Source organism: Neovison vison, chromosome 11 (genome assembly GCF_020171115.1).
Source record: "Neovison vison isolate M4711 chromosome 11, ASM_NN_V1, whole genome shotgun sequence".
In the NCBI taxonomy this organism is placed as follows: Eukaryota; Metazoa; Chordata; class Mammalia; order Carnivora; family Mustelidae; genus Neogale; species Neogale vison.
In genome coordinates, this window is record NC_058101.1 from 128,049,668 (window position 1) to 128,076,366 (window position 26,699).

Sequence of the window (26,699 nt, forward strand, 5' to 3'; positions counted from 1 at the left end):
ATGGAAATGGAGTTGGTCTTTTAATAACTACAGCAGCTGTTGAAATAAAGAGGAAACACTGAATATTTTATGTGAAAATAATCCCAGGATGTTTATTTTCTTTATTTAAAAAAATATTTAATTCAATTATGCTGTTTCCATGGTAAAGCCATATAACTGCCTAAAAATACACTTGAAAAATAATGCCTTGTATTTTTCCAGTGCTAGCAGAAAATTATCAAGGAATGAAGATGGTCATGTCTAAATATCCCAGGCTTATTTCTGAATCTCGTTAATGGTGTTTGTTCCTTAAGCAAGATAATCACATTTCTGACCTTATCCTAGACAAAGCACAGGTGGTCAACACATAACAGGAACATTAAAAATATTTGTTTTTTTTAATTCCTCATTTTTTCTCACTTTTGGTGCATGTATTACCTTATTATTTTTCCTTAATTCAGTTTAACACTTTCCCAGGTTATATTTTTCAGTTATTATCTTCATAATCACTAGTTTTTATTCAAATTAACTCACCATCTTTATGTCAACTTTAAGCAAGATATTTTAAGAATATTTGTGGCTATAAAGAAGAATAAACCATGTATGTTCTTCTGCACCCAAGGAATTTACAATTGGGACAGAGTCATCTAATTGTAAAAATAACCCTGTTTTTAAGTAAAATAATATTGTTATATACTTAATGGTATAGGAGAGAAATGGCCAGCGTCTTATATATAGTCTCTAGCAATTAACATTCTTCCAAAGACCACATTTGTCTATCATTTTACAGCATTATGCAAAATAGACCAGGAAGCAGCAAGTACTCTGAATAATTTTAAAAAACAAGCAGATAATGAGAAATAAAAGGAAAAGTTTGCAGATACAGGAGCTGACACACAGGTAAATTTTTTTTAGGAATATACTGGTCTATGGCAAGCCAGGATATCGCATCCTAGGCAAAAAACAAGTTGCTACACCTTGTTCCCCTATCAGTAAGTCACTAAGTGGTATACCACTTGGTATACCATATATACTAAACTGGAGAGAAATTCTCTAACCAATTGTCAGGGCATTTGAAAGTTTGTCAATTTTAAGAGAGGCCAAGAACAAGAGATGACTCTGTAGCCAGTCCTAGGTTATAGAGGTATCTTCCCAGTCACCCAAGTCATGGAATCCAGCAGATCTGATGATATTAGATGTATCTATAGTGGATAAAGGTGCTGTGTGTGTACCAAGATGAGCAGTACCAATGAAAGAATTACAAGTCACGTCTTGACTCAGTTATTGTCTGATTCACCAAGTCATATAGTTGAGTGCTGCTACACAATCCATGATTCAATGGAAATAGTACATTTAGGATCACACCTGATGTCTATAAGATATAAATAAGGTTGAAGAGCATACAAAAGTGAGTTAGATGATCAAATGGCCAGATTCTCACATCACGTGTCTTTCTTATGCAGAAGCATGCCACTCAGCTCACACTTAGGATTTCTTGGGAGGTTGACTTCTATCATTCTCTTATAGAAGAGGGAAAAACCTCATTTGAAATGCATTGTTGCAGGATGTAGAGGTAAATTAAAAATGAATTTGACCCTACCCCCCTTCTCACAACCCCCCTCCCCCCAGCAACCCACAGTTTGTTTCGTGAGATTAAGAGTCACTTAAGGTTTGTCTCCCTCCCTATCCTGTCTTGTTTCATGGATTCTTTTCCTACCCATGGGGAGGTGAACCATGAGAGACTATGGACTCTGAAAAACAATCTGAGGGGTTTGAAGTGACGGGGGGGTGGGAGGTTGGGGTACCAGGTGGTGGGTATTATAGAGGGCACGGATTGCATGGAGCACTGGGTGTGGTGAAAAAAATAATGAATACTGTTTTTCTGAAAATAAATAAATTGGAAAAAAATGATTTTTTATTTCAGTGCTATTTCAGTGCTATTTATGTGTGGTCCAAAAGAACAGAAAAAGTCATACCACTGGCAAAGCTTCAGGGAGCACATTTGATTGGCAGATTTGTTTGGAGAAAGAAGTACTTTAAGATTTGTACATATTAAAAAAAATTTTCATATATGCAGAATTCTGGACACAGATGAATGGTTTGACTAGTTAATCAGAGATAAGGAATATAATTAGAAGATCAGAGACAAAAAAAATCTGGGCAAGGGGCATATGGATGAACCTATGAAAGTGGCATAAGTATGGAGATTTATGTGTCTAACCCCACCATAGAGCATCACAACCTCCCAGGTAGATGGGGTGGGGGGAGTAACTTATCCTATGGTCATCAGTAATCTCTGTCCTCAACAATCACAATGCATGACAGATAGTGACATAAGTGGAATGGTCATGGTGCAGGGATGGTGGTTGAACATGGGATTAATAGCATGGGCTCCCTCTCACTCCAGTTGATTTAGGTACTGTCATACTGAGTGCCTAACTTGCTAGCATCAGAGACTGACACTGAGATCTCAATATGACAAAAATCTCTCAGGCCTGTCACTTAGTACTAAGTGGATTATGTGAGCTTCTTCCACACTGGAAGAGACAGTGATTGATCTGCACTAGAACTGATACTTACTAATTTAGGTTTCTCCTTCCTGGCTGCAGGATCACTGCCAGCTCCAGTATCACAGAATTTTTTATCCCTCAGACTGAGGGAAACACTTTATGGCAAAGCTAGAACTACATAGGATCTACATTGTATAATATATAGCATTACCTAGAAAGAGTCAGTCAGCTATAACTCAGTTGATCATTTTAGAGTTCTTTTGCCAGGGGAGCAGAAAGAATAAGAAAATAGGGTTATTATACTAGAAGGTAGATAATTAACACTTATTATGATAAGGACCTAAGAATGCTGTTAGATAAGAAGACAGGAAACAGTGTGCCTAGAATTCAAGGATCTACTAAGACATTTTTGACACTCCCATGCCACATTAAATAATGACTGACACTAAAGTAAATGCAAGATGATCAATGCCTCTTAACACTTGTCATGATGTATGGGTCAATCAATCAAGCAAACATCAGTCCAGTTGATGTGGTTTCCAACTGTGAAGAAAATATAGAATATAGAATGAGTAGTAGTGGAAGAAGGAACTGACTACTGGAGCAAGGACAATAGCTTGTTCCACTGATAAGCATTAAGTTCAGAATTCTTGCTGAGGGACTTATGCATATTGTGATTGGACCCAAGTCGGGCAAGAATGGACCATATGAATATTATTTTTGTACTGACATGTATTCTCTGATTACAGCCATGGTTATGGTAAACAATTCCAAGCAGGCTTTAATTTACTTCACACTCATGGTGACTAAAGTGAAGTGTGTACCATATGTATATATTCAGGACTTTTCTGATGCTGAGACATGGGATGCCTGAAGAAGACGCTTGGCATCTATATGCAAATACCACAAGAGTGTGTGGGGGTGGGGCGCCTGGGTGGCTCAGTGGGTTAAAGCCTCTGCCTTTGGCTCAGGTCATGATCTCAGGGTCCTGGGATTGAGCCCCACTTGGTCTCTCTGCTCAGCAGGGAGCCTGCTTTCTCCCTCTCTCTCTGCCTATTTGTGAACTCTGTCTGTCAAATAAATAAATCTTAAAAAAAAATTAAAAAAAAAAAAAGAGTGTGTGGGGGGTTATAGTCTAAGGACCAAATCTCAAGGAATGGGAGAATGGAGCTGATGGAAAAATCCTCCATTTCATCCCTCAGACAGATAATTACACAGCTCCTCAGAAGGTCCTGGTGGAGTCACCTGTCCAAAGCCCACAGTGACTACCATTCAGTAACTGATTTTTATTTGGCTTTCTCTCTTTCTTTTTTCCTTTTCTCTCTTTATTCTTGTTTTGTAATTTCTGTTCCTTCATAAACTATGTGTATACAGGCCTGTATGTCAGCCTCTGCTTTCTGGTGGTATCCATGTTATCCGAGCAAAAATTTAACTTCTCTGCTGAATTATCTTCACTGGATTTGGATAACAATAATAATATCTATATCATCTGATTGTTATAAAAATTAAGTGAGGTACTAATTGTAAACTACTTAGAACAGTGCCTGGCACATGGTAAGTATTTAGTGTTACTAACAATTAAAGAACAGATGAGGATAAAGTTTTAAAATATTAAACAGGATGACAGATGATATGGTATGACATATTTATGATACATGATAGAATATAATTAGAAAATTAATTTTTTCAGAATATATAGCTTTCTTATTTGTACTACTATCAACCCCCAAACTTTTCTCATTTCTATGCTGTTAGAATTAATTCTATGTTGACTCTACTTACATAATGAATTTCTGGTGATAGTGTAACACTTGAGACCCTAGATCACTCAACATAATGGTGATAATGTAACACATGAGACCCTAGATCACTCAACATAATGAAAATCATCCGCTTAGAATAATAATAGAATGCCTAAGTGAACAAATTGAAGATGCTGCTGATAATAAAATCTGAGCAGTATTAACAAACTACATTGATATATCAAGGCAAAGACTTTAAGCATACACTTTCCAGATTACCATTATAAGTAGATGGGTAGATAGATGATAGATAGATAAACAGATAGATAGATAAATCCCTACTTCTTGAAGTTGTGTGGAAAATGGAGAAAGGAAGGAGATATAATATCTTACAAATCCCAATTCTAATGGTCCATTTCCTTAAGCAGTAGGAAGGGAGGAACATATCTGTGACATTTTCCTTAGGCCACTGACAAGCATCCTGCATTCATCTTCCTCCTGTAGAAAAAGAGTTGATTCACATGAATATATATACACATTCAAATAGCCTCTAGCTTTGCACAAGAAAAATATTCCTAAGAACTACTGAATTATCCTTTTCTAATGTACCATTTCTTCAAATATTCCATAAAATTAATCTCTCAAGTCCTCTTTTCCTCAAAAGTATAATGAAATATATTATTTTATTTTAATGAAAAATATCTCCATGATTAGTTATATAAATAAGCTTCTATATATATATTATATATATATATGCATATATATAATACTCTTAGAAGAAAAGGAAGTTCAGTAAAGCTTCATGTCTGCATGTAAGAAGTTGGCTGACAAAGGCAGTGAAACCTGGAAAACAATAACAAAAAAAATCTCCCAATGCATTTTTCTTCAGTATTTTTGATACTTAAAAGTATCGTTCAAATATGTTTCTTCCTTTTTCAATCTTCTTCTGGTTATAAATAGTATTATCTACCATGGAGACAGCGTATATGTTCAACTATCACCCACAGACATGAACAGCACCCTATTTATTCATTATAGTATATTTTAAAAAAATCTAAGGTTGAAATATTTCAAGCAATGAAGTGATATTACTGGGATTTTATCATTACGTAGGTTTGGTAAAGAGTATTAAAGGATTCATCTAACTACAAAAAAATCACTTGAGAATCATCCTTGGTTCTTATTTGTCCTCTGGGTAAAATACTGCCTCTCCCCAATCATATTTTTGGAGAGTAAAGTGTTATTCTTAACTACACAGTCATTCTTCAGAGAACAATGTCAAACACATCTGCTCTGGGTCTATTATTCAGCCCCTCCTTTCATCACATCAATCTATTGTTATGCAGAGAAAGGGACAGAATGTATAATAGATGAGAAATTTATTATTTTATAACACTTGTGAACCTGACACTTAAAACAAAACAAAACAAACAAAAAAAAAAACCTGCATGGAAGTTCTGTTTCAAAGAAATGACATTTTTCTCTTATGGAACCAAAATTTCTTAGTAAATCAAGGAGATATATTTTGTAAAGAATGCACTGAAGGTATCTAATCATGTCGGAAGGGTAAATACAACACTATATACCTAGTTACCATTCCATGATGGAATATGGACAATTTTTTTTTCTACTTTAAATATTAGAGAGTTTGGCTCGCTTGACTTTAAATGATACTGTAAATCAAGTGTGGAGTGGAACTAGTTTTCAAATTCCAAAATATCCCTCTCTCTAAACTGTCTGCTTTGTTTTTATATGTTTAACTCAGATTATTTTGATTCCATGTAAGTCAGATTAATAAATGTAAGAAAATGTTTGATTTACCGACAAGCTTAGTTTCTCCTTCTGTCTGAGATAAGGTCCTAATACTTCATCTTTCTCAACTGTAAAGGAGAACATGTTCTCATTTCCTTATCTTTGCATTCAGCTATCTTCTAGTTTATATCTCATGATATCAAAGTGTATTCCTTACCAGATGCCCACCAATACCAGAACTTCTCTCTCTGTGAAATATGCCACCATGGTGCTTTAGGAGGAGAGTATGAAATGATTGAATATATCAACAAAAAACATGCAGGCACAATGCTAACGTTCTTTGTTTTTATAGCTAGATATCTCTACGTGGGGTCAGGGGAAGCCATGGAATTCTACTAGAAAAGTTTTAAGAGCAATACAAATTTCATTCCTGTCATGACTGAGTTTATAAACAAAAGGATAAAAAGTATACTGAAGAGTAAGAAAGTTGGTGGCGACAGCTCAAGTCACAGAATTATTGTCCCCAATGCCTAATAAAATGAGCATAAAGCTACAAATCAAATCATAAAAAAGAAGAATTCACAGTAGTAACCAAGAAGGAAATGGTACAACCTCATTCAAAAAAAAAAAAAAAAGATTGATTGGTACCTCAATCCAAACTTTATACTATGCACAACACACACATACACACACACACAAGCACACACCACTCTGAAAATTAATACCAAGAAAGAAGATGAGTGACTGAGTGGCACAATTGTGAGAATTCCCATTATTATACTTGACATTAGAAAGAAATAGATTAAGATTTACACAGGATTTCTGCAGAAGCAAGAAAAGTGTCAAGTTTTGACATTTTCCAGTGTTCCTTGCAGAAATGTGGTAATGATAAGAAGCCCAAAGTTATAAGTCCTTATGAAAATAGGTATCTTAAATCTTGTTAGAGGATATTTGCCAGGATCTTAGAAGAAAAAAACAGAAGGCCAAATTGAGATTCTTCCACATGCTCAAACAATAAAAACAGAATAAAACACCCTCTAATTGCAGCTCAGAGGGAAGACAAACAGTCCCAGGTAAGTAGGGAGTTACTTGTATAAGAAAAATGGCTTTCAAGATAGAGTAAGCAGAAGGGTTGGCCACCTTGAATTTGAGCAAATAATGAGTGGTACAGCACAGCAACATGGTATCTGTCATGAAGACCATAAGTAATGAGAAAAAAAGGGGTAAATTGATGGTAATGAAAGAGAAATGAAAGAAAGAAATGTAGTAAAGCAAAAGAAACAAAATAAGGAGCTCATTTTGGAAGAAAACATAATGGAATGATTAGTGGAAAATGTTAAAGACAAGAAAGATAGAACACAAATTAAAAAATCAAAGACTACACTGATAAGATTATGAACTATTATTATCCAAAAAAGGAAGAGCTGATAAAATCAAGAATCAGCCAAATGAGAGAACTGCGTTACAGAATGTCCCATAACAGAACAAACACAGATGAAAATATGGTTATTGGCCCAAAAGATCTTAGGTTCATCAGTGTGAACACAAAAAAGAAAGTCAGATACTAAAGAAATCAGAGTCCATAGCTTCTATCTGATTGAACAAGAATTTCTGTGCCCTCAAGAAAAAGGTAAGAAACAGTGAACATCTTTGAAAACCCAAAATATGCTTGAATTTCAGAATATGTATGTCCATTTCCAAAACACAAAGCTCTGTTAATCTCGTTATCTCATTGTGCCTTCCCAATAGTCACATGAGGTTAGAGATTTAACTTTTTTCTCTTTAACAGATAACCAAACTGAGGTGCAGAGAAATTGACTTGGCCAACATCAAATGTCAAGGAAGTTAAGGAGAAAAGTTATTTATGTAGATGTTCTTGACTTAGAGCTGATGCCCCCCCCCCCGGAAATGGCCAGTTAAGTAAGGCATATAGCAGTGGTGTGGTGTGGGAAATACTAAGTGTGAAATTTTAAAGGCAGGATTAGAATAGAGGCATTTATCTATTGTTTAAAAATGTCTTATATCAGGCGCCTGGGTGGCTCAGTGGATTAAGCCTCTGCCTTCGGCTCAGGTCATGATCTCGGGGTCCTGGGATCGAGTCCCACATGGGGGTGGGGGGGTATCTGCTCATCAGGGAGCCTGCTTCCCTCTCTCTCTCTGCCTGCCTCTCTGCCTACTTGTGATCTCTCTCTGTCAAATAAACAAATAAAATTTTTTAAAAATCTTATATCTTTCTTTGAATAGTAAGCAACATCAGATATTATTTCAAATGATATCTCCAGAGAATAACTGAAAAATAACTCAAATTGGATGAAATGCAGCAGCAGAGTCCTATAGGGACCAATTACAAATAAACAGCCTCATTAAAGCTGTAAATGCTTATAAAGTACATCAGAGCAGGAATATCCAACAGTGAAGCACAGGTGTACACAGTTACTACCAATATTTAGCATAATTTAAATTTGGAACATAATTAAAGGAATTTATGGGAAAATGCAGGTATCTGAGAGTTTCCCAACCAAATGATGATAGAAGAAACTGTGGGTAAAAGATTGAAATGTCTACTTTGTTCAGTATTATGTTTGTCCAGTTTGCCCTCTCCGATCCCCTTTCTATTTCTCCCTTCATTTTAGAAACTAGTACTTTCTGTAACTCATTGATGGGGCCCACACTGACCTTCCTCCTTTGAAAGTTATTCCTTATCTGTTCATACACTCTCCTCATTTAGACAAGTCATTACATTTTCTTCCTTCTAGAGTTTTAGAACTAAGTTTCATTAACTTGACTAGGAGGATATTTATCAATATATATCTTAGTGTGCAAATACTTCTCATAAAATGAATTCCTTAAAGAGAGAAAAATTAGAGGAATAGTGATTTGCAGATGATAGGACAGAAAAAGAATGATTATAAATAAATGCTTGGAATTATAGTTTCCATTATTGTTTTCTAATACCAGAAAACTGAATTTAACATGGTAAATTCATTTTTACCACAGCCAATACATTTCATCAATACAAGTCAATGCATTATATATGGAGACTAAAATGAAATGTAACTATCAGAATCCATGTTAATAGCCTCAAAGTCAGTAGTAAGTAGCTCTATAAGGAAGACATCTAGAGAAAAAGGTAATTCATTCTCAAATTGAGTTCACAAACTTAACTTACTATGATTTTTATGTATACATTAGAGAAAAAAGGTTAACTTAAAACACATTATTTGAAATCACTTTGCCTGTCTGCCTCAAACCTAGTTAAATTTGACTTTTAAATTGTTGAAAACTGAAAATGTAAATAGCTTGTATGTGTGAACTTAGTCAAAATATTAACACTCTTGGGGCACCCGGATGGCTCAGTGGGTTAAAGCCTCTGCCTTCCTCTCAGGTCATGATCTCAGGGTCTTGGGATGGAGCCCCACAATGGGCTCTCTGCTCAGCAGGGAGCCTGCTTCCCCCTCTTTCTCTGCCTGCCTCCCTGCCTGCTTGTGAACTCTCTCTCTATCCAATAAACAAATAAAATTAAAAAAATATATTAATACTCTTGGCTAGTTTCCTCATCTATAGAATGAATATTGGGTAGGGTAAACTAGGTACTTTGAACTTGGGTACAAAGAATCTTTTGTTAAGAAACTATGTTATAGGCAACTAATGAATCATTGAACACTACACCAAAAACTAATGAGGTACTATATGTTGGTTAATCGAATTTAAATAAATAAAATTTAAAAACAGAAACAATAAATGTACTCATAAAGCCCCTTATATTAAGCTATATGTTGGCCTCTGTCTTGAAGACATTTCTGAATGTTGCAGAATTCTTTTGTAAAATGACGTGTAGCTTCATGTGTCCATTGTTTTGGAGAGAAGATCAATACATTACATCAGATTTTTATGCAAGGTGGACTACATGTTACTTTATCGCTCGAGTATTCTATTGATGCTGTGATATTCCATCTGTGGTTCACTGAGTGTGGAGGAATAATCCGTGAAGGTTGTAGAAAATATGGATTATTGAAACACACAAAAGAATTTCTGATTGAGGAGGGCTGGCATCAAGTTGATGTAAGAAGAGCCACTGCTAAGGCGCCTGGGTGGCTCAGTGGGTTAAGCCTCTGTCTTTCGGCTCAGGTCATGATCTCAGGGTCCTGGGATCGAGCCCCCGCACATCAGGGTCTCTGCTCAGCAGGGAGCCTGCTTCCTTTCCTCTCTCTCTGCCTGCCTCTCTGCCTACTTGTGATCTCTGTTAAATAAATAAAAAAAATTAAAAAAAAAGAAGCTCACTGCTATATGCCACAGGACTCATCACAATTACAGATGTGATAACCAAAATGTGGCTTAAAGTATTTTAAAATGATAAAAGAATATTTTTAATCTGTGCTGATTAGCATAACTTATTTTCTGTGAAGCCTAGTCCCTTAAAGTTTCTTTATTGATATGTTAATTTTAATACAATGGCTCTCCTGTCTAAACTTTCACAAGCAAGGAAAAGATTGGAGATCTTAAAGCTGTATAGCTTTAATACTATACAGAATGTCTGATGAAAGTTTTACACATATAGGAAAGCAAAACTATTAGCTAAAATAACATTTGAGTTCTATATACCCACTATGGTATATAGTATGGTATATAGTACCCCTATGTATTTATGGTACCGCTATGGTACCCCTATGGATTTAATGTAGTTGTGTTAGCTCTGGGATTCTTTGTGTTTGTGGTTGTGGTTGTGTCTTTTATTCTAAATTGGAAAGATCTACTTTTCTTCCTATAGAGTGGTCATTTTTTCTGCATTGCTTGTAATTCTACAAGGGTTTCTATATTAAAGGAACTCTAAAATCAATCATGTCCCTATGGAATCAAAGCCATTACTTTTAAATTTCTTTATTCCATTGCTTATCACTTCCACAAAGTCATCCCCTTTGAAGTCATTGAAGTCTCCTGGAGAATTTTCAGGGGGCATGAGACAACAGTAGTTATATTTCTCATTATTACTGATAAGAAATGGAAATATCTACTTTATCCAGATGAGGTCATTAGCTAAAAGCTAAGAAAATGACTGCAGTACATTAAAATATTCATCTAATTCACTTTTTAAAACAGTCCTGCAGGCTGAAAAATTAGGAATTTAACACACCACAAATGTTCTCATAAAGCCCCTTATATTAAGCTGTAGCAAATTAAGACATTTTCTCTAAAAAATAAAATAAATAAACTGTTGGCCTCTAACCACAATTTTAAGAAGTAATTATTAAAGAAATGTCAAAGAACAAATTCAGACTTAGTAGAAACTTTATTCAGAAGGATAGTTGAAGGTCAGGAAAAGCACTATTGCAATAGAAAGTGCTGACCTTAGGTCAGCAAATATCTTAGGGGTGAGTCAAGAAAGGCATTTTCTGTACAGAGAGAAGTGAAAACAGCTAGAAAGAATAGAACATGGGTAAGTTGGAAGAAGGACTTGTGTGATAGGATGATGGAGTAAAGAACACTTTACCCTGGGGGAACCTGGCTCACTCTGCTTGTACAGCATGTGATTTTTTTTTTTTTTATTTTATTTGTTTTTTGACAGAGAGCTAGAGAGAGTGCACAAGTAAGCAGAGAGGCAGGGAGAGAGGGAGAGAGAGAAGCAGGCTCTCTGCTGAGCAGAGAGCCTGATGCGGGGATCGATCCCAGGACCCTGGAATCATGACCCGAGCCAAAGGCAGCCACTTAACCAACTGAGCCACCCGGGTGCCCTAAGCATGTGATTCTTAATTCGTTCCAGCCCTATGTTAAATGTAGAGATTACTTACAAATAAATCTTTTAAAATAAAGAATGCTTTACACTGAGGTCAGTGTATACTTAGGGGGGCTCTGAAGAAGGGCTGTATGATGGCTCAAGCTGAGGGCATCCCAAAAGCTAGGGACCTCAGGCAAATAAAGAAGCTCGACCAATGTTTGGTTAATAAGAATTTTGTTCCAAAGGATTGGTGGGGATAGCAGTTCATTTAGTCATTAATGAGGCAAAGAATAAGAATTTGAAGACTCTATGTCTGTCCATGTCATAGGTAAACAAGGAGTATCCATGAATCTTTTCTGAGTTATACAAAGAAGAATGGTTCTTTGCAGTAAGCTGTACTCTTAGAATACAAAATCTGTGAGATTTCTTACCTTTCACTGTTTTCCAGGCTCACAGAACTCATAAAAATCAACATTGTTATAGGTTTTTCCAAATGTCATAGTAAAATACCACACATACTCTGAATTTCTACCTCATTGTACATCTTTTATAGACAGAAACTAATTTCTCATTTTCTAGAGATGTTCTTCTCTGAGATAAAGGTGGAATAGAAGAATGGGGTATCTAGATGTGATAAGTGCAAAGCAGAGTAGAAAGAGCATCCCTCCCCAGTGACAATTCAGAAAAGGGAGACTTCAATGGAACCATCCAGAGAAGTATATTGCTCCATCACTGAAACAAGTCTTATTTATGGCCACCCAATGCAGAAATGGTTAAAGACAGAGGGTGTGATAGAAAAAGATGACCCTGGCAACCAATATTAGCTCATGCAATCTTCTATCTGGACTATTAATTGAATTCACAGAAAGAACTTCTCCCTATAAAATGAGTTGACATTGTTCATTATGTTCTAAGCACTATGCTGTTTGCTGGATTGCTAAGCATGAAGGCATCATTCATATGTAATTTTGTTTTTTTATTTTTAATTCAAGTATAATTAACATACAGTAGTATATTAGTTTCTGGGCTACAATATAGTGATCCAACAGGTCTATACATTACTCACTGCTCATCATGATAAGAGTACTCTTAATCACCTTCATCTATTTCACCCATCCCCTCACCTATTTCCCTTCTAATAACCATCAGTTTGTTCTTTATATTTAAGAACCTATTTTTTTGTTTGTATTTTATTTTTTAATTTGTTCATTTGCTTTGTTTCTTAAATTCCACATATAATTGAAATCGTATGGTATTTTGTATTTCTCTGACTGGCTTATTTTGCTTAGTATTATATCCTCTAGATCCACCCATGTTGTTACAAATGACAAGATCTCTTTATTTTCTATGGCTGGATAATATTCCATTGTTTATATAAACACCACAACTTACCTTCTATTGATGGACACCAAGGTTGCTTCTATATCTTGGCTATTGTAAATAATGCTGTGATAAACATAGGATGCATGTACCTTTTTGAATTAATGTTTTATTTTCTTTGGGTAAATAACCAGTATGGGACTACTGAATCATATGGTAATTCCATTTTTTAAATTTTTTGAGGAACCCCCACACTGTTTTCCATAGTGACTGTATCAGTTTTTATTCCTACCAACAGTACATAAGCTGCCTTTTTCTCTATGTCCTCCATAACACCTGTTGTTCCTTTGTTTTTTATTTTAGCCATGTGACAGGTATAAGGTGATATCTCATTGTAGCTTGAATTTACATTTCCCTGCTAATAAGTGACATTGAACATTTTTATGTTGGCCATCTGTACTTCTTCTTTGGAAGAAAATGTCTGTCCATGTCTTCTGCCCATTTTAATTGGATTATTTGGGGGGTTTTGGTATTTAATTATATAAGTTCTTTATATATTTTGAATATTAACTTTTTTTTAAAGAATTATTTATTTCTTTGACAGAGAGAGAAATCACAAGTAGGCAGAGAGGCAGACAGAGAGAGATGGGGAAGCAGGCTCCCTGCTGAGCAGAGAGCCCAATGCGGGCCTCGATCCCAGGACCCTGAGACCATGACCTGAGCAGAAGGCAGAGGCTTAACCCACTGAGCCACCCACGTGCCCTGAATATTAACGTCTAATCATTTATGTCATTTACAAATATCTTCTCCCATTTGGTGGGTTGTCTTGTTTTATTGATGGTTTCTTTCACCGTGCAAAAGATTTTTATTTTGGTGTAGTCCCAGTAGCTTAATTTTGTTTTGTTTCCCTTGCCAAGGGAGACATATCTAGATAAATGTTTCCAGCTAATGTCAATGAGATTATTGCCTATGTTTTCTTCTAGGGATTTTATGGTTTCAAGTCTCACATTTGAAACTTAATCCATTTTAAGTTTATTTTTGTGTATGGTACAATAAAGTGGTCTAATTTGCATTCTTTTGTGTATAGCTATCCAGTTTTCCTACCACTATTTGTTGAAGAGACTTTTTACCATCGTTTATTCTTGCCTCCTTTACCATAGATTAATTGACCATATAAACATAGATAATTCATATCTAATTTTAAATTTTTAGGAGTAACAACTACTAGGCTATTTTCAAAGTTTATGTATTACCTAGTACTTCTAAATCAAATTTAGCATCATTAGAAAATAAATTCTTAAACACTTCTGTTTAACAATCTAAGTTGGATATTATCTTAAATATATCTCTGTACCCTCTCCTACCCCCTTTCTTTATCATCATCACCACCATTTAAAACACAAAATGCTCAAGCTGTAGAATAATTGGACTGTTTCTTTAAGCTATATATCATATGTTTATACTCTCATCTGACTGTTTTTTTTTTCTGCTTACTTCAGAGGAAAGCTGTTGGTCTGAAAGCTATAGATGGATACTCCTCCATCAGTGGAAACTGAATTCTTCTATTAGACTTTATAAAGTGTCATGGAGTTTTATAAGACAAGCAAAAGGAAAATAATTTGTGCAAGCTTCCTTGAGGCTAGAACAGATGGAATGAAGCTTTTCCTATACTAAGATGAAGTAGACCTTTGCCTCAGGCCTGGTGCTTTTAGAATGTTCAGAAATTCTTATGATTGGGAAAAAGCAAAGATATATTTCAACAGCTAGTTCTGAAAAGTAAGAGGCATATAACAATGAATACTATTTCCATATAGAAACATATAGAGCTGTTATTTTAATCATCAATCTATATAATCACACATTTTTAAAAAATGTATTCTCTATAAGTAGCCCTTAAATTGTAAGCTTCTCTATTGTGATTAATTTTCCTAATCCAATGTGTTCCTCCTGTCCATATAAACCTGATTTTAGCTTATAAAAATATTAATTAATGTGGAAAAATATTTAGATTATAATGTTACATACTTGAGAAGCATAGCCCTAGAATATGACCAGGTATGATGATATAATGAAAAGATATAATAATTTTACATATATTGCCAGATGTTAAAGGTAACTTTGAGTAGGATGATGAAACATCATAAGTAGATGTTAATACCTGATTATAAGTTAATAGGAAGTCTTGAACAACATGCTGGTCCATGAATTTTCATAATTTATAGCTCTAAAAGATAAATTATGGTCCATGGACTTTTCAACATTTATCTCTAAAATATACAAAAATAACTTAGCACTACAGTCCGTAGATTGAAATATAAGCAAATATGGTTATTTATCTGTTTTAAGCTGTATACGTTAGTAGAAAATGATGTATGTATATTAATATCAAGCAGGAAGAGACCATAGAGGTCAAGGGCACAAGCTCTGAGGGGCTCACCTGTTTGACTTCCAGCTGAACCACTAATCTCAGGCCAGCTACTCCCTACCTCATTTCCCAGACTGTAGTGTGAATATTAAAATAGTACTGACTTCAAAGCTTGTTCTAAAAAAGAAAAAAAGAGTTAAGTAATTATTTTAAAGCTCTGAGAAAAATCCCAGACATATGTTAAACACTCAATAAATGTTAGCTATTCTATTAGGCCATGTAACGTTAGCAAAGACTCATTTTTCTATGTGCTCTAAATAAATGTTTATTACATAGTCTTACTATGACAATTATTGTTGATTTCAAGATAAGCACTGTGCTAAACAGCATACACACACACACACACGTGTGTGTGCACAAACATAAAATTTTATTTGACTTTCTTTTACTTTCTTTTAGATTCTCAGTCATGATATATAATTTCCTTGCTGTATTATCTCTAGAAAGGTAACTATCTGGCTTATTGCCTCACTTGTAAAAGAGGAGTAATGTTCTATATCCCTGCCTGCTTCTCGAGTTAGTGGAGAGAATCAAATGATGTAATAATGATAAAAAACATTCCATCCAGTGGAATAGGAATAACTAAAGATTCTTCAGCATGAGGTGTCTAGGTCTCTCTCTCTCTCTCTTTTTTTTTTTTTTTTTTTTTAAATCAAGAGACGCTCAACCGACTGAGCCAGCTAGATGCCCCAGGCATCTTTTTTCTTTCTTTTTAAATTATTTATTTATTTATTTGACAGACAGAGATCACAAGTAGGCAGAGAGGCAGGCACAGAGAGAGGAGGAAGCAGGCTCTCCACGGAGCAGAGAGCCCGATGCGGGGCTCGATCCCAGGACCCTGGGACCATGATCTGAGCTGAAGGCAGAGGCCCGAACCCACTGAGCCACCCAGGCGCCCCTGTCAAGGTCTCTTTAAGAGTGCTTCAGGTTGCGATGTTCTTAGCCACTTCCTCAAAGAGCACCAGAGCCTGGTTTTCCTTTGAGGAACATTCCTGTCATTCCCTGCAGCTGAGTCTGAAGGAAAGAAGGGGCTTAACTTCTATAGTCATAGCTGGTGTCTGAATGTGAACTGGCTTTTCTTCTCTGCCTGTGGCTGCTGGGCTGCCAGGAGACGTATCTGCCTGTTGTTGCTACATGCACATGGATAGATCTCATTTGAAATGCTAAATTCCAATAAATTTTTCCCTCTCTGGCCTAAAGATGAATTTGTTCTGCTTCTCAAAACTATTTAGGAGCTACCAAAATGGAGCTGCTAAGATCCTAATGACCCAATTCATCTTCTGTAACACAACCATTTCCACAAAGTAAAGACTCCCAAGAGCATTTTGGTAATTGGGGGTTTGAAAGACATAGATTTAGGGACTAGGGTTAAACTCTATCTCATGTTCTTACCTCAGGAGCCATCAAGTCCTTTTTACAGCATAGGCCCTGTTACTCATCCTTCCCCTACCTACCCAGAATTCTGCTTCTCTGTTTTTTACAAAACAGGAGTCCCTCTATCTCTCTTTGGCTTCTTTAAAGGACCCACGATTTATCAAACTAGTCTGCATCTACCCCCAAACTTTGATTCTGACAATAATATATGCTTAAATTTGGCAAAACATGATTTATGAAGTTACCATTGCTACCCTGATACCAACATGAAAGGAAAAAAATGCATATATTTTTGTGGCAAGTAATATGGAATCATACCTAAGGTATATTACTTGCATTATCATTTTAAAATGGGGAAATCTAGGGCGCCTGAGTGGCTCAGTGGGTTAAGCCGCTGCCTTCGGCTCAGGTCATGATCTCAGGGTCCTGGGATTGAGTCTCACATTGGGCTCTCTGCTCAGCAGGGGGCCTGCTTCCCTTCCTCTCTCTCTGCCTGCCTCTCTGCCTACTTGTGATCTCTGTCAAATAAATAAATAAAAATCTTTTAAAATAAAAATAAAATAAAATGGGGAAATCTAAATTAAATACTCTACAGAATTTCAGTCATTAACACAAAATATGTTAAAAGTCATCTTGGGAAATCTTATCTAATAATTAGTGGGTATCTGATATATATATTTCACATTCTGCTTAGACCGTGATTATTTTTAAAAAGTAATACATGATTTCTAGACTTAAACCACTTAGCTGTTTAATACTAAGAGAGGACTTACATACTTTAAACGTGAGAATAAGATAGAAATTTCTGACAAAGATATAATGAGGTAAAGAAAAAAGAATTATGGACTTAAAAAAAGGTTTCTTGAAGAAGAGGGTATTAATCTGAACTTTGGCATTCATTTATGATAAAAAATGTTTTGTAAACTAGAAATAGACAGTAAATTCATTTCCTATCTGCAAACAGAAATGAGAAAAGGAGACCTCTTATCACTATTTCTGTCCCACATCATTTTGAAGGTCCTAGCTGTTATGATATAGCAAGAAAAAGAACCACAAATGTAAGAATTAGAAACAAAAAATGAAGCTCTAATGACTCACTAATATGATTGTCTTTAAGAAAATAAAAAATAAAGTCCATGTAAATCATTACAATTAAGATCAACAAATTTTCTGGTTATCATCTTTTAATACAAAAGTTTTATTTAAGAAAAATATGTAAAAGAAATAAATATTAAATATAATTTTATAAATCAAGGGTAATTTTTAAAAATTAACAAAAGACTCAAAAGTATTAAATGTCAAAAAATAAACCTCATGGAACATATCCAAGATCTCTACATGGAAAACATAGAACATATGTGAGAGAAATTAAGGGAGACTTACATAAATGAACATCCTCCTGAGTTGGAAGATAATATTATAAAGTTTTCTATTTTTCCCTCATTGACTTATGCCTTAGGTGCAGTGAGGGTATGAAGCAGTGGAAAATTTCATCAACTGCCAATAAGAGTGTACATTAGTAAAATCACTTGCCTTCAGATTATTTGTAATTCAGAAGTAAACGTGGTTGATAGATGGGCAGCATTTAAAAAATTTAAAATACATAAAAAAAAAATTTAAAATACAGAAGTTTGTTTTATAACCACCCACCTTCATAAAATACAGAACCAAAGCTCCATTCATGAGATGGTAGGCCATCTGGTAATATTTTATGTTAACTAATTTTTCTTGTTATCTGCGCAGTGACTAACAATGGAGGCTAACCAAGAAGGATGGCAAAATGATGATGGAGAAAGGAGGGTAAATATAACTAGGTATGTAGAAAAAAGTAAATGTAAAAATTTTATATCATAACAAAATACTAAGGCTTTATCAATTTTCAGGTAAATTTTTTAACATCATTATGGACTGAGGACTCTCAATATATTTTTGAACTTGGCCATCCAACTGGCCTCACTGCCAGTACATTCAACCCATTCACTCCCAAATGTGATTTTTACTTTAATGTTCAGATCTGAGACTCACTGAAGAAAAGGACAGAGAAATATGAAGATAGGATATTTTCTGGTTTCCAGAAAGCTGGTATAATTTCAAAAATGCCCATGGTGATGCTAAAAGAACAATGGAGCCAAATAAAAGGGCTACTATTGGCCATGTTCTCATACACTGAGGATCAAAAAAAAAAAAAAAAAAAAGGAAAGAAAAAAGAAAAATGATAGTCAATTATAGTGGTTCTCAACCAGTGAGTTTTGTCCCCTAGGAGACATTTGAATTGTCTGAAGACATCTCTGGTTGTCACAACTGGGGTAAGTGCTTCTGGCCTCTAACAGGTTGGGGCAGAGGTGCTACTAAGTATCCTGCAGTACAAGGGACAGCTCCCCACAAAAAAAAAAAAAAAAAACAAACAAAAAAAAACCACTACAATTTAAAATCTCAGTAGTGCTTAGATTGAGAAATGCTGGTCAACTGAAACAAACTCAATTCATAAACATATTCCAAATAGGGAAAAACCACATAAATGTAAAGTAAGGTTGTTGCATGCAAAAGAGGAGTAAGTTTAATATGTGTTTTGAAATTGCTGTTAATGTGTGACTCGACTTATCACCAGCTAGACCATAAGACCTGACATTTACTGACCACCTACATGTACTCACTAATCTTTGTCTTGCATTTTGCCTTAAGCTCTTCTTCCTAGCTTAACCTCTTAACTCAGGGAAATGAAACCCAGAAACACCCCTCAGGGGACGGAGACTGCTCTGATAAGACCTCTCACTAGCCCAGGCCACCAGGACCTTTGGAGTTAAACCCCCCCAAACTCATCATTGCACAGATGGACCATGGAGTGAACCCTGGAATGGCCAACCACTACCTTTACTTCATTATACTAAAATCTCTGCCCAAGGAGGAACCTCAACCTCATTTATATAACATAAATGTAAGTTTAGGCATTTTTCTTTAAGGTGAAAACTTCTGCCTGTCTCTACATAAGATGAGAAGTCATCCTTATCTAAATATTCATCTGAACTGAGGAGGGAACAGAAGGCAAGCTGAGGTCAAAGCAGAAGCTGACACCCCACAATGCCACCCCCATAGAATATGTGAGATAAATGTCTTAGCAATTTACAAGAACAAAGCATTTCTATCAATGACCTAGTTTCCAAAGGAAATCTAGATGCAATTAAATGTCCTCTTAACCTGCAGCCCAATGACAGATACTGGAAGCTGGCAGAGTTTAATGTTCCTCCAGGAAGTTTCCAACTTCCTTCAAGTTAATGCCTTACTAGAGGGGTAAAAACCATTAATTTGACAATGCCAAGGCCTCCCATATCCTGTGAATCTTCTTTAGCATATGAAAGTTTTTTCAGAAACCTCCGTTTTTCCTTACCTCCTCCCAACCCATAATATATAATCAGCCACCCTTCAACAACCCTGGAGCAGCAACTCTTTCTGCCCATGGGTCCTATCCGTGCTTTAATAAACCACCATTTTACACTAAAGACATATCAAGAATTCTTTCTTGGTCATTGGCTCTGGACTCCCCCTCAACTGAACCTCACCCATATTCTAAAATCCCATCATTAACCCTAAACAAAAGGAACCCACTGACCTTCTCTCTGGCATTCTTGACTTTGGAAGTCATTCCCTATAGCCTTCTTATTTGCTGCAAGTTATTATTATTATTATTATTTTTCTCCTTGCATGAAGCCCAACATGGGCTTAAACTTATAACCCTGAGATCTAGAACTGAGCTAAGATCGAGAGTCAGACACTTAACCAAGCCACCCAGGTTCCCCCACTTATTTGCTGCAAATAAATGTTTTCTTTGAGGGGCACCTGGGTGGCTCAGTAGGTTAAGCCTCTGCATTCGGCTCAGGTCATGGTCTCAGGGTCCTGGGATGGAGCCCCACATTGGGCTCTCTGTTCAGCAGGGAGCCTGCTTCCCGCCTCTCTCTCTGCCTGCCTCTCTGCCTACTTGTGACCTCTCTCTCTGTCAAATAAATAAATACCATCTTAAAAAAAAAAAAAAAAGTTTCTTTGTTCAACAAATCAACCTGGTGCCTTTTCTGACTCACCAAAGAGCAAACTCATGCTTGTTCAGCTGCAAATTAATGTGTATGAGTGTGCTGATTTCAGGGTTTCGTTTGTTTTTATTAAGAATACGTATGATTTCATGGGGCGCCTGGGTGGCTCAGTGGGTTAAAGACTCTGCCTTTGGCTCAGGTCATGATCCCAGGGTCCTGGGATCGAGCCCCACGTCAGACTCTCTGCTTGGCGGAGGGCCTGCTTCCTCCTCTCTCTCTCTCTGCCTGCCTCTCTGCCTACTTGTGATCTCTGTCTGTCAAATAAATAAAATAAAATCTTAAAAAAAAAAGAATATGTATGATTACAGATACTTATTGTTTGTTTACTATGTGATGGGGAATGGTAGACAGGAAGAATCATGAGTGAGCCCAGCTGAACCAGAAAACCAAGAACTGTATAATAAATAAGAAGAGTGGTCAGCCAAATGGCTTTACAAAATAATCAGGTAGAAATAGGTCTTAATGTTGGATTGCAATTCAGTAGTGCAAATGCTCATAAGAGAAAGTAGACAGTGAAGACTCAGCCCTCCAGGAGGGAAATCTTTGTATGGTTCTACTAATTTTAATGCCATACTAACAAGATATAGTGAAGTAAACTACATGAAGTATCTGTATCAAAAACTTGGTGGATAAAGGAACAAAAAGGGGAGGTGCAAGAAAAGGAATCAGTCTACAAGGTCTGTGAAATAGCATATGAACCTGTTTCTAAAAGAGGGAGCCACACAATTCCAAGACTTGGAATTGTAAAAACAGGTCTTGTTTTCAGACCAAGAATCAACTAGTTAATAAATCAGAACCTGATATCTTGGCTTGAAAGAATATTATTTGGGGAATATTATTTGTAAAGATTATGCTGTCCAGGAGTATGAATGAAAATGCTAATTTTGTAAACCCATAAATCCAGAGTATCAATATCTTTGTAGTGATTGAAGTATCAGTATAACAAATAAGATTTGTAATCATTGAGCTATTTTATGTGTATTTGATTTATTTTATGAAGTTGAAGCATTTAAAAGATCTCTTACAATTATAGTCTTATTTTTATTGACATTCAGGGCTTGCCTGGGTTTTGTTTTGTTTTGTTTTGTTTTAATTATTTATTTATTTATAAGATTTTTTTTTTTTAATTGATTTGACAGACAGAGATCACAAGTAGGCAGAGAGGCAGGAAGAGCTCTCTGCTGAGCAGAGAGCCTGATGTGGGGCTCAATCCTAGGACTCTGGGATCATGACCTGAGCCGAAGGCAGAGACTTTAAGACACTGAGCCACCCAGGCGCCCCATTGCCTGGGTTTTAATCAACTTTTTTAAATTGTTTATTTGTTTAAAGATTTATTTATTTGACAGAGAAATAGAGTGTGTGAGCCCACCAGCGAGTGAGATGGGGAGGGGCAGAGGCAGAGGGAGAGAGACTCCCAAGCAGACTCCATGCTGGGCATGCCACTCAGCCACCCCAAGTCAACTTTTAAATGGTCAGAATACGGGATTTATAAGTGGATATTTTTATTTACTAGAAATGTAAGTAGTATATAAATATATAGGAAATTTGCCTTAAGTGTTTATAAGCTTAATAAATTGAATGATAAAAAACAAAAGAAGAGGTGAAGTGTGCCTTTGCACCCACAACAGTCTCCCAAGCCTTAGCGATGAGAAATGGCCATAAGGAATAGCGCTAGTATTAACAAACTATGGCCCACAAGCTAGATCTTGCCTGCTGCCTATACATGCAAAGCCTTACTACATTTTTAAGTAGTTGAAAAAAATCAAAAGAGGAATAGTATTTTGTAACATGAAAATTATAGGACAGCCACATTTCTGTGACCGTGTTTATTCATTGTGCTATTGAAACACTGCCGCACTCATTCATTTACATATCGTCTCTGTTTTTGTAGTACAATGGCAGATTAGGTAGTTGTGACAGAAACTGTATGCCGACAAAGCTTAAGATACTTACTATGTGGCCCTTTACAGGAAGTTTGTCAGTTCTTGGGATAGCAGTTGTAAGCCTGGACTTTAGGACAAGACAGACTAGGTTTAAATGCCAATTCTGCCCCACTTGTCATGACTCCAGCAAGTTTCTTAAACTTCGAGAACACTAGTGTGAGATGGAGCCAATTTTAGTAACCACCTTACAGAGAGGCTGCGAAGGATAAATACATAACTCATGTAGGCACCTCAAGGGGCTCCTGGAAATAGGGAATCCTTAACAAAGGCTTTTTATTAACACCAACTGTACTGGGCTTCCTTACTGCCATGTCTGGAGTGATTCTGGAGGACTGCAGATGCTATCAACTTGGTAATCTGCAATTTTAAAAATTACACATTTATTTACAATCATTATTTATTTATTTGCTTTTAACAATTTTATTTGACAGAGAGAAGAGAGAACAAGCAGAGAACAAGAGAGAACAGCAGGAGAGGGAGAAGCAGGCTCCCTGCCAATCAGGGAGCATGATGCGGGGCTCCATCCCAGAACCCTGGGATCATGACCTGGGCCAAAGGCAGATGCTAACCAACTGAGCCACCCACGAGCTCCTACAATCATAATTAAAAACTCCTATACCTTCTAAACATCATACCCCTGATGCAAAGCCAGTTGAACTTCCTTTGAACTCGCCCTGGGTTACAGAGTTGGTAGCAGAAGAGAGAATCAGTGTCTGTCTGGCAGAACCACATGGGCTTTGGAACCACGCAGGTTTCAGATGAATTATAATTCTTCCCTTGGCACATAGCAGTTTCTAAAACCCCTGGCTTATAGCAGTTCAGTATGCCTTTATGAGCATTGCTTTTCTCATCTACATAAACACAAGACATATAACAGCATCATAAATGCAAATACAGGTGCTTGGACCTGCTGAATCTCAAAGGATGAAATCCAGATGTTCATAATTTTTAAAAAAAACCTAAACATCCTTTCAGTGCACATGCAGGCAGGGTTGAGAATCACAAAACTAAAATGTTTACGAGAAGTCTACGTGAGATAATGAGTGTCAAGCTCCCAGCAGAGGACCCGAGACAACCAATCTTCTAAAACACAGCACTTGCTAACACTCCGAAAGTCATCCATTCCGAGGTCATGGAAACTTAAAACTGGGCTTTCTGTCTTCATCCCAAGAAATGAGGAAGGACCATGTTTGTGCAGTAACAGCAGGTGAAGAACAGACTTTGTATACAACTGTCCCCCAAACTTTGGGGAGAAAATATCTCTATCCAACAGTCAGTATTCCCCCAAACTCTCCATGCCAGAAATCAAGATTGTTCCCAGAATATTACAAAATCCTGTTAATGATCAGTAGCATCAAAAGTTTGAATATAAAGAGCACATTCTCTAAGGGTGATATTTCTATCAAAATTAGACCCTTTCTCCTTGAACAGCATTATGAGCTTATTAACACTTTAAAATCACTGGAAAACCTGTAAGGCAGTGCTTACATAGTCCTGCTGTACTCAGAATGGTTCAGCATCAATACAAAGTCTCATTAACCTTATCACTTTCTAGTCCTTGAGCACAATGGGGTATGCCAGGCAGCTGCCACTGTCTGTGTGCTCTAATGCATAAACTTAATGGGCTTGGAGAACAAGACTTCCAGCAGTGCCATGAGCTATTCAGAGGTACTTTTCAGCTAGCTAATATGTTATTCTGAACCACCCAGCTATTATTGCAATGTATGGAGCCCTTAATTTTGGTTTAATGGTGTTTTTGTAAGGGAGACTTCAATGAAACTTAGACCATGTTTTAAAAGTCCAAGAAAACTAAAAAGGGCTCTCCTTGCCACATAGTCCTAGCGACATTAAACAATGTCATACGATGAGGTCCTCACCTTCCTCCCAGCTGCTACCTAACTGGTTTTGAAAGATATATTCACCTTATGGATTCAATTGTACAACGTGTAAGGAAACTTCCAAAATAAACTAAATTCCCTCGGAATGATTGTAAAATAAAGAAAACATCTTTAACAGGGCTTAATTGCCAGAGATGTCTAAAATTTCCTTCTGAGGTTAGGAAAAAATTAGAATATTGAACAAAGTATCTTTGTACCTGAGAGCCACAACACCACTACCACCATCCCTATCCTCACCACATCCCATAAATATAAATTTCATTGGTATAGTATGTTGTATTTAAGAGATGTTTATTATACAGGTAAGCTTTGTGAATAGCTTTGTGAAATGATGTAATCAAAAGTTAGTCAGGAAACCAATCTTTAATGATTGAATTATTTTTAAAAAGACTGATTAAATGATTGATGATTAAATGATTAACATAATTAAAAATGATTAAATAATTAAAAAACTATTTGATTAATTTTTTAAAGTTAAAAAAGAAAGAAAGAAAGCAGTGCTCTTGGGTGGCTCAGTCCTTTAAGCATCTGCCTTCTGCTCAGGACCTGATCCCAGGGTCCCTGGGACTGAGCCTGACGTTGGGTCGTTCCTGCTCAGCAGGAGCCTTCTTCTCCCTTTCCCTCTGCCTGTCACTGTGCCTGGTTGTGTTCTCTCCCTCTGTGTCAGATAAATAAATCAAATCCTCTTAAAAATAAAATAAATTAAAATTAAAAAGGAAGAAAAATTTAGAAATCTCTAACATGAGAAGAGATACCTATTTCATGCTGTTTGTTCTATTAGTGGGTACCACTGACATTCTTCATACAAATACTTCTCATTTGTAGAAAATGTTATAACACATTTTGTTAAATGGAATCAGATTTTGGGTATAGTCTCAAAGAGCTGGGGCATGGTAGGGCAAAGCAGGGTCAATCTTATTCTGGTCAGTCAGTACAGTATACTCTCTTGTTGGAAGTTGGAACAGCAATCCAAGAATCCTTGCATCATCAAATGGTTTTTATTACTCACTAGATTGTAAAATAAAAAAAATTACTTTGGTGGTCACCTGATTGAATTCTCGCCATCCTCTTACCCCACATTGATTATATACCACACAGGCACTGACTATACACCTTTTTACTTTTTCCCTGTCTGTGGGTGGTACTTTAAGGTGAAAAATTTAAAGACTGTTTCCTGGACTTTTCTCTCTTTGACTTTCACCATACCCAATCAGTTATAAAGTCATCTTTTTTTTTTTTTTTTCCTTTATGTGTCAGATGAATTCCACTCTCTTTCCATTCCTAACACCCAAATGCAAACTCATTCCTTCTTACTTAGGTTACTGAAACACTCAATATCTCTCTCTCTCTCGCTATAATCTCTGTTGTACAGTACTCCTTAGTCAACATCAAAGCATTAACTTTCTAAAATGGAACTTTGGTCATTGGGCTGGGATAATCTTTGTCCCTTTGCATTCATTTTACACACTCTGTACTCTTTTCTGTGCCTGAGAGGTTAACCTCTGCAGACAGCTTCAACCAGTAATCATGTTTTCTGGTTTTTCTTTGAGTTTGCCAATCAGAGTTACCAACAGGAGGTTAGCAAACAAGTAGGACAAAGAGGTAAACATACCTTTCATCCTGGCCACCACACACTGGGTTCTCGTTTAGTGGTAGCTATAGAGCTCCAAGATAAGGACACATTCTTATAAGATGGCAGCTTCTGAAACCTTCAACTTCTTCACATTCTGGCAATCACTTTCTCCTTCTATGTCTCCAAGTCTAATGTTTTGAGTCCCATAGTGATTTTCCCTAATCTTGTCTACAGTCTTCCAGTCTCTTCAATTATCTCTTCAGTAGCTACCTAATACGATTCTGACTGCTATAATTATGCTACTTACTGAACAGGTACTTTCAAATGTCTTCTTATGCCTCTAATATAAATTCCACTTTCCCATATCTGATTGTTAACCCCATTAAAT